We start from the raw sequence: 14,016 nt of genomic DNA, 5'->3' as shown, positions 1-14,016 counted from the left end.
AATACTTAATATTCATTGAACCAGAACACCCATAAAAATATGTAATCAATATTGCTAATAAAATTTATATATTATCATTTATTTTACCAACAGAATTGATATGTCAATAATCAGATGGAAACAGAATGTATGTAAAAGTTTATATAGAGGAGAACTAGCATTTATTAAAGGTTTATGAATACCAGGTTGCCTACTACGTTTTAACAGTAACTGACTAAGCCTCTGTGTTTTCTTTTGCACATTACTCGGAAGGATTCTGGAAACTTATTTATCATCATTTAAAAGAAGTCATTTAGTAGTTTTAGTGTGACAAATATCACTCATTGACAACAATGTTTATTTTTAAGTTGAGCTATATGTTGGTCACTTTTTAAATAATGCATCTCTTGAAAAATATCTATATTTGAGGCAGTTATGTGTATATATGTATATTTATCAGCCTTTCTATTTATCTAAGTATAATACATAACATGAACTTGTGTTATGATGAGAAAAGTAGAAATAAAATCTAGTTTTGAAGCTTTAAGCATGGAAACTGTATCATACTGTCCAGTGGACTGTTGACACGCAGCTTGCTGGTTGGCACAAGAACAGTTATGGATCTGTTGGAGCAGAAGCTCCTTCAGATGAACCCATTGAGCTGAATTTTCAACTGTAAAGGTGTTTAGGCTGTTTCATATAGAGTACAGGGTATCAGTGAAAGATTTGCAGCTGTAAGGATTATCTAGGAGTCAGAATTCTGAGCACATAGAATGGGTACTAAATGAAACTTTGAGACATAGCGAGCTGTTAACTAACAGGATGAAGACAAAAAATAAAAATCCAAAACCTGAAGGACAATTAGATGAAGAAATGTCAGTTAGTTCAGAGGTAATATGTAAGATTTGCTCTTTTAGGAAATGGGCAACTGCATCTGTACCTGAAGTACAGCCTAGCAACTGAAAATCACTCAAGTAAGACAACCAGAGTTTGAATTATGTTTCCTGGGTAACCTAATTAATTTTCAAGTCATGCCTCAGGGGGTTGTTGTGAGGATTAAAGGAAGTAATATGTGCAAATTTGTTGGCATATTAAATATTTTAAAATACTAACTATTGTTATTATAATTGTTGTAATTGTTATTATTATTAGCTGCCTCATCTTGTTTTCAATAAGACAACTCTTAGTGGAGCATGTATAAAGGATGTGACTTTCCATTATAATCCTCAGTAAAATCATTGACAATGATAATTCTACTTATTTTGTTTCACACACTTAGTATTCCTCATGGGGAAATGGAAAGACCCGTGGACTAGAAAAGTGAATAAAAGCTCTTCAAATAAACAAAATAGTGAATTGTTTTTCAAAGATCTCAACTAGATTCTTCCTGTCCATAACACTTAAACCACAGCCTTTAATTGAATGATGACATACAGCTGGTGGTAGCTCAATAACAAAAGCATTGAAATACATGCCCTATTAAGACAGTCTTTATCCTAAGAACCTCATTTATTATAATTCATCTAAAAACCTCTGCAAAAATAAATTATTAAATTTTCTTTAAATAAAGAGTATTTTTGTCACAGTATACTCTGAAATTCTTGAGACAATATTTCATAGACTCTTTTTTTTTTTTTCTGTATGATGATGGAGATCAACAACACCGGAAAACAAAGGAGCGTGGGGGACAAATGCATTTTTAAAAGTAATGTGGATGAAATGACCAGATGGGTATAACTATAAGACATTGCATTCTTCCTACATAAAATGACCTTTGATTGAAACGAGTGGTACAGTCCTTGAATTTGTTAGCACTAATAAAACCAGCACTAAATGATACTAAATTTGACACTGTTTGGCTGTATTTTGGGGGGATAGCCCCTTTAAGCTTTCTTTTTCTTTTTCTTGTCTTGTTGTTTTGATGATTCTCAACCACAGCTCTCACTTCCAGTTTCTAGTCTACTAATACTAATGCACAATTACATTAATTGTTCCAGTTTACATGTATTGATGTCCTTTATAAATAATGTGTTGAACCAAAGGAGAGACTCTAATAGTGGGAATATCGATTTCTATGAAGAACCTTTAGGAAGTGAGGTTGTTCTTATTAGCACCCCTCAACTTACTGCATTTTGGTAGCTGTTGATAGTTTCATTTCCCTAGCATTGTTCTTATCTACCATTTTGGAGTAGATCATAGACCCTTCTCAGATGGCCAGAGATGCCATAGCCATTGCTTTAAGATGTTGTTTATTTTATTTGTATCATACACTCTAAGAATTTAGTATGTCCTAATGTTTATCAACCAATTTGTCATCTATAATTTGTATTAAAGTTTTCAGTGTTCATGGTTGTCTCCTCATTTTTCCTTATGTAATGAAAATAGTCAATTATGAAATTTGTGAATTTTTTCTACAATATGAAGTTTGGGAAAAGCTATTTCAAATTGTTTGGTGGGAAAAAAGAATTAAGAGGAGCTTTTATTCATTGGTAAAAGATATGAGTAAGGAATAGCAAATAATGAATAAAAAACATATTTGATAAGCTAACCACAGATACTGAGCTCCTAGTTTGCTTTGTTTTTTAGAATGCTGATTAGTTGGAAAATAAAATGAGACCTGAACCAATAAGATGAAGTAATATGGTACTGGTATAGGAGTATAATTTTGCCTATTTAAATAGAAATAAGAGTTATTATTAGAGCAAGGAAAATGCAAGGGCACTGCTACTGCTGAAGTTACCATTAGCCTTATCTGTATCTTTAGAAATATAATTAATGTAAGGGTGCAGAAGAAAATAGATGTGATTTAATAAACCATTATCAACATTCTAAACAAGCTTAACCTCCTTATCTCAGTACTTCTAATCCCCAGTGCTGTTCCAGAAGAGATGATACAATTTGATATATTGCGGTTGCAGTTGTAAAATAATTTTAAGCAAAAATGTCATAGATTAAGTCCGTAAATCTAAGATCAATGATCTCTATATCATGCATGCCATTGGGAAGTCAAGACTCCTGGGATTCACATTTACCAGGTTCTTTTTTAGACAGTTTCATTTGTCCCCTTTTGAGTCCAAGACCATCCTTGGGAACCCAAATGTCTCTATTTCTCAGTAAACTTTACTTAATCTGCAGTGAATTGAGATAGGTTGGCATTCCCATACAATAACATTGTTGCCCCTCTCTGTATCCATATCACAGCAGAAAATAATTAATACACACAAAATGGGTAATTTGAGGAGAGTATACTGAAAGGATTATCCCTATATGGGCTAGTTATAGTAAAACCAAGAAAGAGAGTGCAATATGAGTTCTAGTAAGCAGAGAAAAAGGGCCACAGTTATCCTCATGCCAAAAGTGGAAGTGGAAGGTTGAGGTTATCAGAACCTGAAAATAGGAATTCTTGTGGAGAGGGGGGTCCTAAATGGAAAGAAGACCTTGGGATGAATAATGCAGTCAGCCCAGGGGACCCCAGAAGAAAAGATGGTAGACCTAAAGGAAAAGCTCAGAAAAAGGAAAGAGGAAGCAATCGCCATACTGGTTTAAATAAAAATTTCTCAGACCAGGGCTAAACATCAGATTTTTCTTAAATGATGAAGTATGTATCAATTATTAAAAACTTCTGATATTCAAAGACACTAATAAAAAGGAATAAGCAATCCATAGATTGGGAGAAAACATTTTTCAGTGTTTATATTTGACAGTTTGCATCCCAAATACGTAGACTTCTTAAATCTCAATAACAAGGTAAATCATTCATTAAAAAATGGGCAAAATATTTAAACAGACACTTGACAAAAGAAGATGGCTGATAAGTACATGAAAAGATGATCAACAGCATAAGTTTGTAGGGAAATGCAATTAAAACTGCAATGAGATACTGTTACACATTTGCAATACCAAGTACTGGTGAGGATGTGAGACATCTGAAACTGATAGGAATGCAAAATGGTATAACTATTTAGGAAAATAATTCGGCAGTTCCTTATAAGATTAAAATTTACTATATGATCCAAGAGACATTTACTATATACATTATTATATTTACCTAAGAGAAATAAAATATGTCACACAATGCCTTTGCATAAGTGTTTACAGCAGTGCTATTCATAAACACCTCAAACTGGAAACAGTTAAGATGTTCATCAAGTGAATGGATAAACAGATTGTGACATATCTACACAATAGAATACTACCCAGCAATAAAAAAGAGCAAACTACTCATACACAGTAAAGCACTGATGAATCTCTGAAATGTACTGAGCAAAAGAAACCCAAACCAAAAGAGTCCTGTGACTGTGAAAATATGTATACAAAATCTTTTTTGCCCTCCTCCTACTAAAAGATGTGGTCTAATTCCAGCTAACAGCCAGCATTAACCACCAGGCCTGTGAATGAGAGAATGTTCTGCCATATCTACTTTTGTAGAAGAAAAATTTATGTCACTGCCACCACTGTGCTAGATGTTCTCTGGTTTTGGCCAAGTCATACCTTCTCCTTTATGCTACTGTATATTTTTTCCGCATTAGCTTTTAGTCACCAATGTTAGTTAGAGTGACCAGCCTTCCTGGTTTTCCTGGATGTGTGGTTTTCAGTGCTAAAACCATCAAAGTTCTAGGCAGACTGGGATATCTGGTCACCCTAATACACTTAAACTGGAAATTTACCATTCATAGCCCTGGTTCTGGATGACCTGTCTGAGGTCATTCCACAAATTGTACATGATTATACTTAATTTCTTATTCCTGATTAGTGATGGTAGGACTCCTTTTCCAATTTATATTTTTTCCACATGGTTTAGAGTTGATGTTGATTTCCTTTTCTAAGCCACTGTCTTGCCACCCATCCTTACTCCTTACCAGTTCTGACTCAGGGAAATAACACTTCCTGATCAAAGTGAATATGAGGCCCTTCAACCTGGTACCACTGTAGTAGGTATTACTCCTCTCTTGAGTGAGAACTGAGTCACTTCAGACTCTGCTTCCATTCAACTACTTTTGTGTCAGCTCCTGCTTTCACAAATACCAATATTCCACCAAGGCCCTACAATTTGGTCCTGCTCTACATTTCCAACTATCTCCACCACCTCAGTAACTCTTAGATCTGCTTGACAATTCCATGACTGTTTTCACCTGGGTCTCATTTTCCCACCACTGCTTGTAGAGTGCTTTAAAAGTATTCAAATGAAATTACCCTTGTTCTTTCTATTCCAGTATGCCTCACAAAAGCATGATTCTCTGGACTCTCCTGGGCATTTCAGAGCCTCTTTGGGGACTCTTAAATGCAGCTACTTTACTTTAAATAGCTCTATTTGTTGTTGCTGATGCTGTTAAATGCCACATGGTTTGCTGGCTAAAAGGTGTCTGTCTTGTCCTTTGCAAAACACCCATTGCAGAAACATCTTCCATTTTAGGTTATTATACCACTTCAAATCAATATTAAACTGAATGTCAACATAAAAATGACACCTTTCAGAATATTTTCTGGATTTAAAAAGCTATTTTAATAGCAAAGTCAATGTATAAATCAGGCTATCATAAAAATTATAAACACAATTCAATATCAACATTTATTGAATATTTATCATGTGGCAGACATAGTTTTATATATATATATATATACACACACATAAATGTATATGTATACATGCATATATATACATGCATTATCTGTTACAGATTTCACATTTTAGCATCACCTTATGAGAAAGTACTAGTAATGTCTCCATTTTTTAGTTGAGGTAAATAAAGCATGAAGATACATGGAGAAGAAAGAACATGGAGTTTGAGTTTACATTCTGATTCTATTACCAACCTATTAAATATACCTATTATAAACTTGATCTCTTTGAATAAGATTTCTCTTTTCCATCCTTTCAGAACTTAATTTAGTCAAAATCTATGCCAGTTTCTTTAATCAAAGTCCACATTTGTGTAAATTTGCCAGGAGGCAGAGGAGTACAATATTAAAAATATTTTATAGCAGATATTTTAGAGTTAGAGTGAGCCGATTTTAAATTCTGGTTCTTTCACTAACCAGCTATGAAACAACGGGGAAATTATTAAACATTTGAAGGGATCAGAGTGGCCTCATCAGTAAAACAGAATTGACTTGAGGAATTTTTGTGAGGATTAAGTAAATAATTATATTTAATACATATATTTTATATGCACACACATATATATATATTTATATGTGCATGTGTCTCACAATATTATTCTAAACTTCAGTCCAGCCTGTAAGAATAGAAGGATTTTAATAATAAGCTGTATGCAGTTTTGTCAATTGATCGTACACCATTGATTTCTTTTGAATTATTAACAAAATTTAATTGTATTCCTCCAAAGGAAGACTCATAGAATTACACTGAATTATTTTAAATTTTAGAAAACATTTATTGAAGATATCATTTTAAGTTTTAATTTGAAATTTTATTAACTTTATTATGTGAAAGAAACAGTACGAGACGCTATAATTATATAAATGATTCAGACATAATCTCTAAAATTCTATAAACTTATATAGTAGAACTTTTCTTATGGCTTTATTTTTATAAGATATAATCTTAAAATCACGTAAAAAATTGAAACACAGAAATTCAGTAATTTTCACAAATTCATACAATGATTAAAAGGTAAAAACCTGACTTCAAATTTATAAAACACTTCTTCCCAGCCCATGCACAAGTAACTCAGTCTAATTTTGATTTGTATGTTATAAATATAGCATTTTATAATATCCATATTTAAAATGAGGATACTGAATCTCAATTGTATTGACACCACCCAAGGTCATAGGATTTCTCCTCTGTTTTCTTACTTGAACAAATAAATGATAGCCTGAAATAAAAGGACTTTTTTGTTAAAGAAATTTAGGAAATATTTTAGTCTTTATTTGTTGACTCCAATTTAATCCTGTAAGGGTGGTTCAAAGTGTTAAATCTAAGGGACATCCCTTTACTTCTGAAGGCTGAGTCAAGAGCTGGACTGGGAGACATGTTTAGAATCTTGAACTTGGAATCTGCTGGCAGGAGGTTAGTTTCCTCTGACCTAAATGTCTTGCACTTTGCCAGTCCAAACAGAAGCTTATCTTTGGGAAACACCAAAATATAACATTAAACTAACTTTATAGCTCTACCTCAGGAATCATGAATGCACTGTTTACTGGTATATTTAAATTACTGTATTAAAAATAAATTTAGTTAGAAATACATTTATTTTATAATTTCCCTTAATGTCTAAGACCACTGATAATGAAGTTTTAACCGTGAGGCTAGAGAGCATCATATGTTACCAGAGAATTTATTGGAACTTCAAAAAGTAAAAATTGCTAATATTATTATAAAGATTTTTTTTTTTTTTTTTTTTTTGCTGTACGCGGGCCTCTCACTGTTGTGGCCTTTCCCGTTGCGGAGCGCAGGCTCCGGACGCGCAGGCTCAGAGGCCATGGCTCACAGGCCCAGCCGCTCTGCGGCATGTGGGATCTTCCCGGACCGGGGCATGAACCCATGTCCCCTGCATCGGCAGGCAGACTCTCAACCACTGCGCCACCAGGGAAGCTCCTGTTATAAAGATTTTTAAATTCTTACTTTGTTTCCTCATTGTCTATTTCTCTTATTCTAAAAGTTAGTCACCTTTTAATCTGTGGGATCATTTAAGTCTGCAGAACTAATTTAATCATGGTCTACAATCTATAGGACATACATAGACCTACCTGTAATCCTGAAATCAAAATGTTATGTGATTCCAATCACAGGAATGTGAAGACACTTTGCTATGTTGCAAATTGGAAAAGAAGGAATAACATTCACGACTAGGTGTATAAAGAAGTCGGTTTTCAAGACAAGCCGGTTTCTCTTGTCTTGAAAAATTAAATCTCAAAATGTTTCACTTGTAAAAGAAGAATGCATTTCAATGTGCTGCCTTTTTCTATTAATAATAATGAGAAAGAAAATTAAGTTTATTTAGGATATAATTTCAACTTTAAAAGATTGAGACAGAGAAGACTTTTATTTGTATAATAAAGTTGGTATGAACTCATTTAGATACACCGTAGAGGATAAAGGTTAAGTTATTTTAGCAAAAGTCATTGTAATATTTGAAATCCTTAAAAAAAGTGTGTTGGAATTTATTAAGCTCTTGAGAATGGTGTTTTATGTTCTGACTTAAAGCAACTAAAAAGATGTGGTTGTGACAGTACAGAAGTATGTTTTCAAACCGGACAGTAGCCTAGGGAATGACAACATTTGCTTGGCTAAGAGACCCAACCTAAGGGAAATTAAGTTGGTTTTTGGCAGGTATTTCAATTAATTAATTAATTAATAGCTCATATAATAAAGGACTCTAAACTTTATGTATAATAAAGGACTCTAGACTTTATGTATTTATAAGACCAGTCACAAAATTATATTAACACTATCTTTGCAATATATTTGATTTTCTTGTTTCGATCCTATTCACTTCAACTAAATTCTTCTGAAATATTCTAATGTGACAGAAAGGGATATGAGGAATATTAAATATTTAAGATAGGTGAGTAAATTTATTAGAGAATATCTACTTTGTCACATCAATACACAATGCTTCAACTACTTTGTTATTAAGAGCTGACTTTCTTACAGTCAGGGATAACCCAATTTCAACTGTGTTTTTCCATTCCAGTGCTCACACAGTTCTTTTCTTGAAAAAGTGGTGACGTAACATTGTCTGTTAGTTCACTCCCACAGTAAAATCACAGAAAGATTGGTGTCATTTGGGGAGAATTGTATACTAATTTTCATATTTCTTTTTTGCCCTACCTCTGGTAGATCATTGTCTTGCCAATCATCACTAAAAGGCAAAAAAAAAAAAAAAAAAAAAAAGGGCATTACAGCTAAGAGCCAGCAGAGGGCACTAATAATCAACTGGAACAGGGATCAGATAACCAACAGGTGCAGCAAGAGGTCTCTCCTCAGTTCTCCATTCACAGTCTATGTGTTGGTGATTACAAACAAGCATTATAGTTCTTAGGAAAAAGCAGAATCCAAGAAAGACGAATATGAAGGTTCCCTAAATGTCATCCTTCCTAAACTCAAGTTGGGAGACACAACTGTAGCCTAGGAGCATATAAAAGGTTATAAAAGGAAGGCTAAAAACAAGAACTCTATAACAGATGAAGCTATGAATGGACCATGTAGTAGTAAAAATACTAATTATACCATGTCTTACAAAGTTTGTTCCAATTAATATATAGAGTTGCTCAATTTTCTTTTTTGTAATCATTTTAAAAAATAATTATTTTTTCCTAAGTCAGTTGTTATTAAGGAATAATTTACATAACTTAAAATGCATCATATTTAGATGTACAACTAAGTTTTGACAAATGTATACAGTTAAGAACCCATAATACAATCAAGATAAAACAGTTCCATCACATTAAAAAGATTCTTTCTGCTACTTTGTAGTGAATTTCTTTTCCCCACTCTTAACCCTTGTTAACCACTGATCTGGTTTCCCTTCCGTTAGTTTTGCATTAAGCAGTATTTCCTTTTCTGTCGAGCTTCAATCACATAGCATAATGCTATTGATATTCATCTATATTGTTGCATGAATCAGTAATTCAATACTTTCATTGCTGAATAGTATTCCACTGTATGCATATGCCACAGTTTATCTGTTCACTGCTTGACAGACATCTGAGTTGTTTCCAGTTTTGAGTTATTATAAACAAAACTTCTATAGATATTCAGGAACAGGTATTCATGTGGGTACATGTTTTCATTTCGCTTCAGTAAATACCTGGAGTAGGACAGGTGAATTTGCAAGTGTACAAGTGAACATTTAACCTAATAAGAAACTGCAAAATTGTTTTCCAAAGTAGCTCTACCACTTTTACATTCCAACCAGCAGTAAATACCAGTTCCAGTTGCTTGTTTGGGTTTGTTGTTTTAATTTAAGCCATCTTAGTAGGTCTGTGATGGTATCCCATTGTGGTTTTGATGTGCATTATCTTAATAACAATGCTAAATATTTTTAATGTGCATATTTACCTTTTGTATTTATTCTTGGATGAAGTGTCTGTGCAAATTTTTTCCACTTTATTATGGCTTCTTGTCTTTTTATTATTGAGTTTCAAGATTCTTTATATATTCTGACTGCAAGAACTTTATCAGATATATGCTTTGCAAATATCTTTTCCCAGTCTGTGGCTTGTTTGTTAACTTTCTTTAGAGCATCTTTTGAATGACATATATTTTATTATGATGATGAAATCCAAATTATCTTTTTTTTCTTTTCGGACACATTCTGTTTCTTATACTGAAAATGTTTGCCTAACACAGAATCACAAAGATTTTTCTCCTGTTTTCCCCAAGGAGATTTATATTTGTAGAGTTTTACATTTAGGGTGACTTTCAAGTTACTTTGTATGTTTGCATATGGTGCCAGGTATGTGTTGAGGTGTTTTTCATTGTTTTACATAAAACACCTAATTGTTCCAGCACCATTTGTTGAAAGTACTATTATTTTTCCATTGAACTACCTTCACAACTTAGTTGGGAATTAATCATATATAAATGGAAACACACAGTATGGACCCTTTCTGCCTGGCTTTTTATCAATTTAGCATAATCTCATTAATAGTTATGCTATTACGTAAATCAATATTTCAGTACCTTTATATGGCTGAATAATATTTCATTGTATGAATATGTAATTGTGTGGATTGTACCACAATGTACACAAGGGATGGTTCTACTTATCAACTCTCCATTGCAGTTCCATTGATCTATATGTTAATTCCTGTACCGATGTCCCACTAGATTAATTTAACTTTATATTGCACCTTGAGATCAGTAGTGTTAATTCTCCAAATGTGTTCTTCTTTTCCAAAATTGTTTTGGCTGTCTAGATCTTTTGCTTCTCTTTATAAATTTTTGAATCAGCTTGAATCTATAAAAAAGTTGCTGAGATTTTTATTGTTATTATATGTACAGATCCATTTGAAGAGATTTGATATCTTAACAATACTCTCTTCCAATTCTTGAACACAATCTCTCTCCATTTATTTAGAATGTCTTTAATTTCTCTTATAAATAACATAATTTTAGCACATATTGCACATACTTCATTAGATTTATCTTTAAGATTTTATGTTTTTGATACTACTGTAAATGGTATTCTATTTTAACTTGTTTCTAATTACCCATTGCTAGCATGTAACAATACATTTGATTTTAGTATAATGACCTTTTATTCTGCAACATAGCTAAACTCACATATTCATTCTAGTGACATTTGATTAGTTCTTTTGGTTTTCCTATAGACAATTCATGTATTTTCCTCCGTTTCATTCTCTATGCTATATATTGTATTTTTGTCATATTACAATGTCTAGGGTAATAATGTCATATAAATTATGTCTTTGCCCTATTACGCTGCCATATTACACCTATTCAGTAAAAGTTGAACAGAAGTGTTGAGCATGTACATTCTTGAAAAGTTCCTGATTTTAGGAAGACGGTATTTCTTTTTTTTTTTATTATTATTATTTTTTTTCATTTTAACATCTTTATTGGAGTATAATTACTTTACAATGGTATGTTAGTTTCAGCTTCACAACAAAATGAATCAGTTATATATATACATATGTTCCCATATCTCTTCCCGCTTACGTCTCCCTCCCTCCCACCCTCCCTATCCCACCCCTCCAGGCGGTCACAAAGCAAGGACAGTATTTCTTTAATCACAAAGAATAATATCAGATGCCAAGACTCACTTTGTCAGTTCAAAGAAGTTCCCTTCTATTCCTAGTTTAACAATTTTTTAAAAAAAATCTGGAAGAGTTAACTTTTGTTGAATGTTTTTTCTGCTTCTATTGAGATAATCATATTGATATCCCTTTATTCTGTAAACATGGTGAATTACATTAATTGGTTTTTGAACATTGAAACAACTTCAGATTCCTCAGGTACATTGTTATACATGGTTATGAAGTAGTGCCCTTTTTATATATGTCTGTAATTAACTTGCTAGTATTTTGTTAAAGAGTTTTGGTCTATATATTCATGAGAGCTACTGGTCTGCAGCTTTCCATTACCTTTTGTTTTGAGGTATAAAAAGTGTTTTTGTTTTTTTTTTACCATTTTAAAAATTGAAGTATGGTTAATTTACAAGATTGTGTTAGTTTCAGGTGTACAGCAATGTGGTTCAGTCATATATATATGTATATATATATTCTTTCTCAAATTCTTTTCCATTATAGGTTATTCAAGATACTGAGTATAATTCCCTGTGCTTTGCAGTAGGTCCTTGTTGTTTATCATTTTTATATATTTATCGTTTAATATATGTGTATATATTAATCCCAAACTTCTAATTTATCACTCCCTCCACCCCCTGCTATACCCTTTGGTAACCATAAGTTTGTTTTCTATGTCTGTGAGTCTATTTCTGCATGTAATTATGTTCATTTGTATCATTATTTTTAATTCCACATGTAAGTGATATTATATGCTATTTGTTTTTCTCTGTCTGGCTTACTTCACTTAGTATGATCATCTCTAGGTCCATCCATGTTGCTGCAAATGGCATTATTTCATTCCTTTTATGGCTGAGTAATATTCCATTGTATCTATCTATCTATAGATAGATAGATAGATAGATCTCACATCTTCTTTATCAATTCATCTGTTGATGGACATTCAGAATATTTCTATGTATTGACTATTGTAAATAGTGCTGCTGTGAACATTGGGGTGCACGTATCTTTGCGAATTAGAGTTTTCTCCAGATATATGCCCAGGGGTGGGATTGTAGGATCATATGGTAGCTCTATTTTTAGTTTTTTAAGGAACCTCCATGCTGTTCTCCATACAGACTGCACCAATTTACATTCCCACCAACAATGTAGGAGGTTTCTTTTACTTTTAATAATATTAGATTTTAATATTAAGGTAATGCTGGCCTCATAAGTGGGAAGTGTTTCCTCCTTTGTTATTTACTTTTTTGCATTTATTACAGTTTGATATTTGTAACTCTTTTCTATAGATTGATAGATGTTGAACTGCCTACCCAACAAACTTACTAAGAGTTTTCATCTGTTTTACCTATGAAAATCTGCCAAGTTGAATAATTTCCCAGTTGTGAATGAGCCCATTCTTCTCTAGGTTGATTGTGAAACTTCTATTTTATACTCCCTCCACAAAGTGCTCCCTGATCAACTGTACATCTTTTGTCAACATTTATCAGAAGTATTGGTTTCAGTTCTTTGATATGCTTCGAAGACATAGGTTGATAAATATAATCATTAGGTTGAATGAATTTCTTAGATATTTGCAAATATCACCTGATTTTTTGGTATCCTTTAAGATATTGACAAGAAGAGATTGACAAATACTACACTTATTACAAAATTTTGTTTCACAGAATTTCTATATCATTCACTTCAGTGTTTTGCCACTATGGATTAGAATTGATACGATATATTCGAATAGCCAAACTTGATTCATTGCAACCAGATTCAAGGACGATCAATTGTATAGTGAAAAACTCCTCCATATTTTAATTCTCCTGATGAGTACTGATGTGCTTGGTGTGAAATTTTCCAATTTTTCATAAGGCAATTTTTATTCTGGATCACATACCTTCTTAATGTATAAAACAACTTTTATGCTAAGAAAATAGGATTTCCACAGAAAAGAGCTAAACAAAAACAAATACAGAGAACATTTTAAAATATGTTGACACTGACATAAATTTTCACTCTTAGAAAAGTGGAAATCTAGTTCAATTCTCAAGTTAATATTTTAAGCAAATACAATGATTATTGACATTTAGGATGGTAACCAAGAATATATCATTATGACTAAAAACAGGAATAAACTTGGCAAAGAACAAAACCTATTACTGTACCTTTAATAATTGAGATATTCTTTTCCATACACTTTACCTCTTTCCATGATTCTAATACCCCAAAGAATTGTGTATAGTGACTTATATTTCATCAGAATAGCAGGTATGCTTACAAAATTCCTAAGAAATAGCAAAGCCCATTCTTGTT

Source organism: Globicephala melas, chromosome 1, assembly GCF_963455315.2.
Source record: "Globicephala melas chromosome 1, mGloMel1.2, whole genome shotgun sequence".
In the NCBI taxonomy this organism is placed as follows: domain Eukaryota; kingdom Metazoa; phylum Chordata; class Mammalia; order Artiodactyla; family Delphinidae; genus Globicephala; species Globicephala melas.
The sequence above is the reverse complement of the archived record's forward strand: the minus strand, read 5'-3'. Positions refer to the sequence as shown.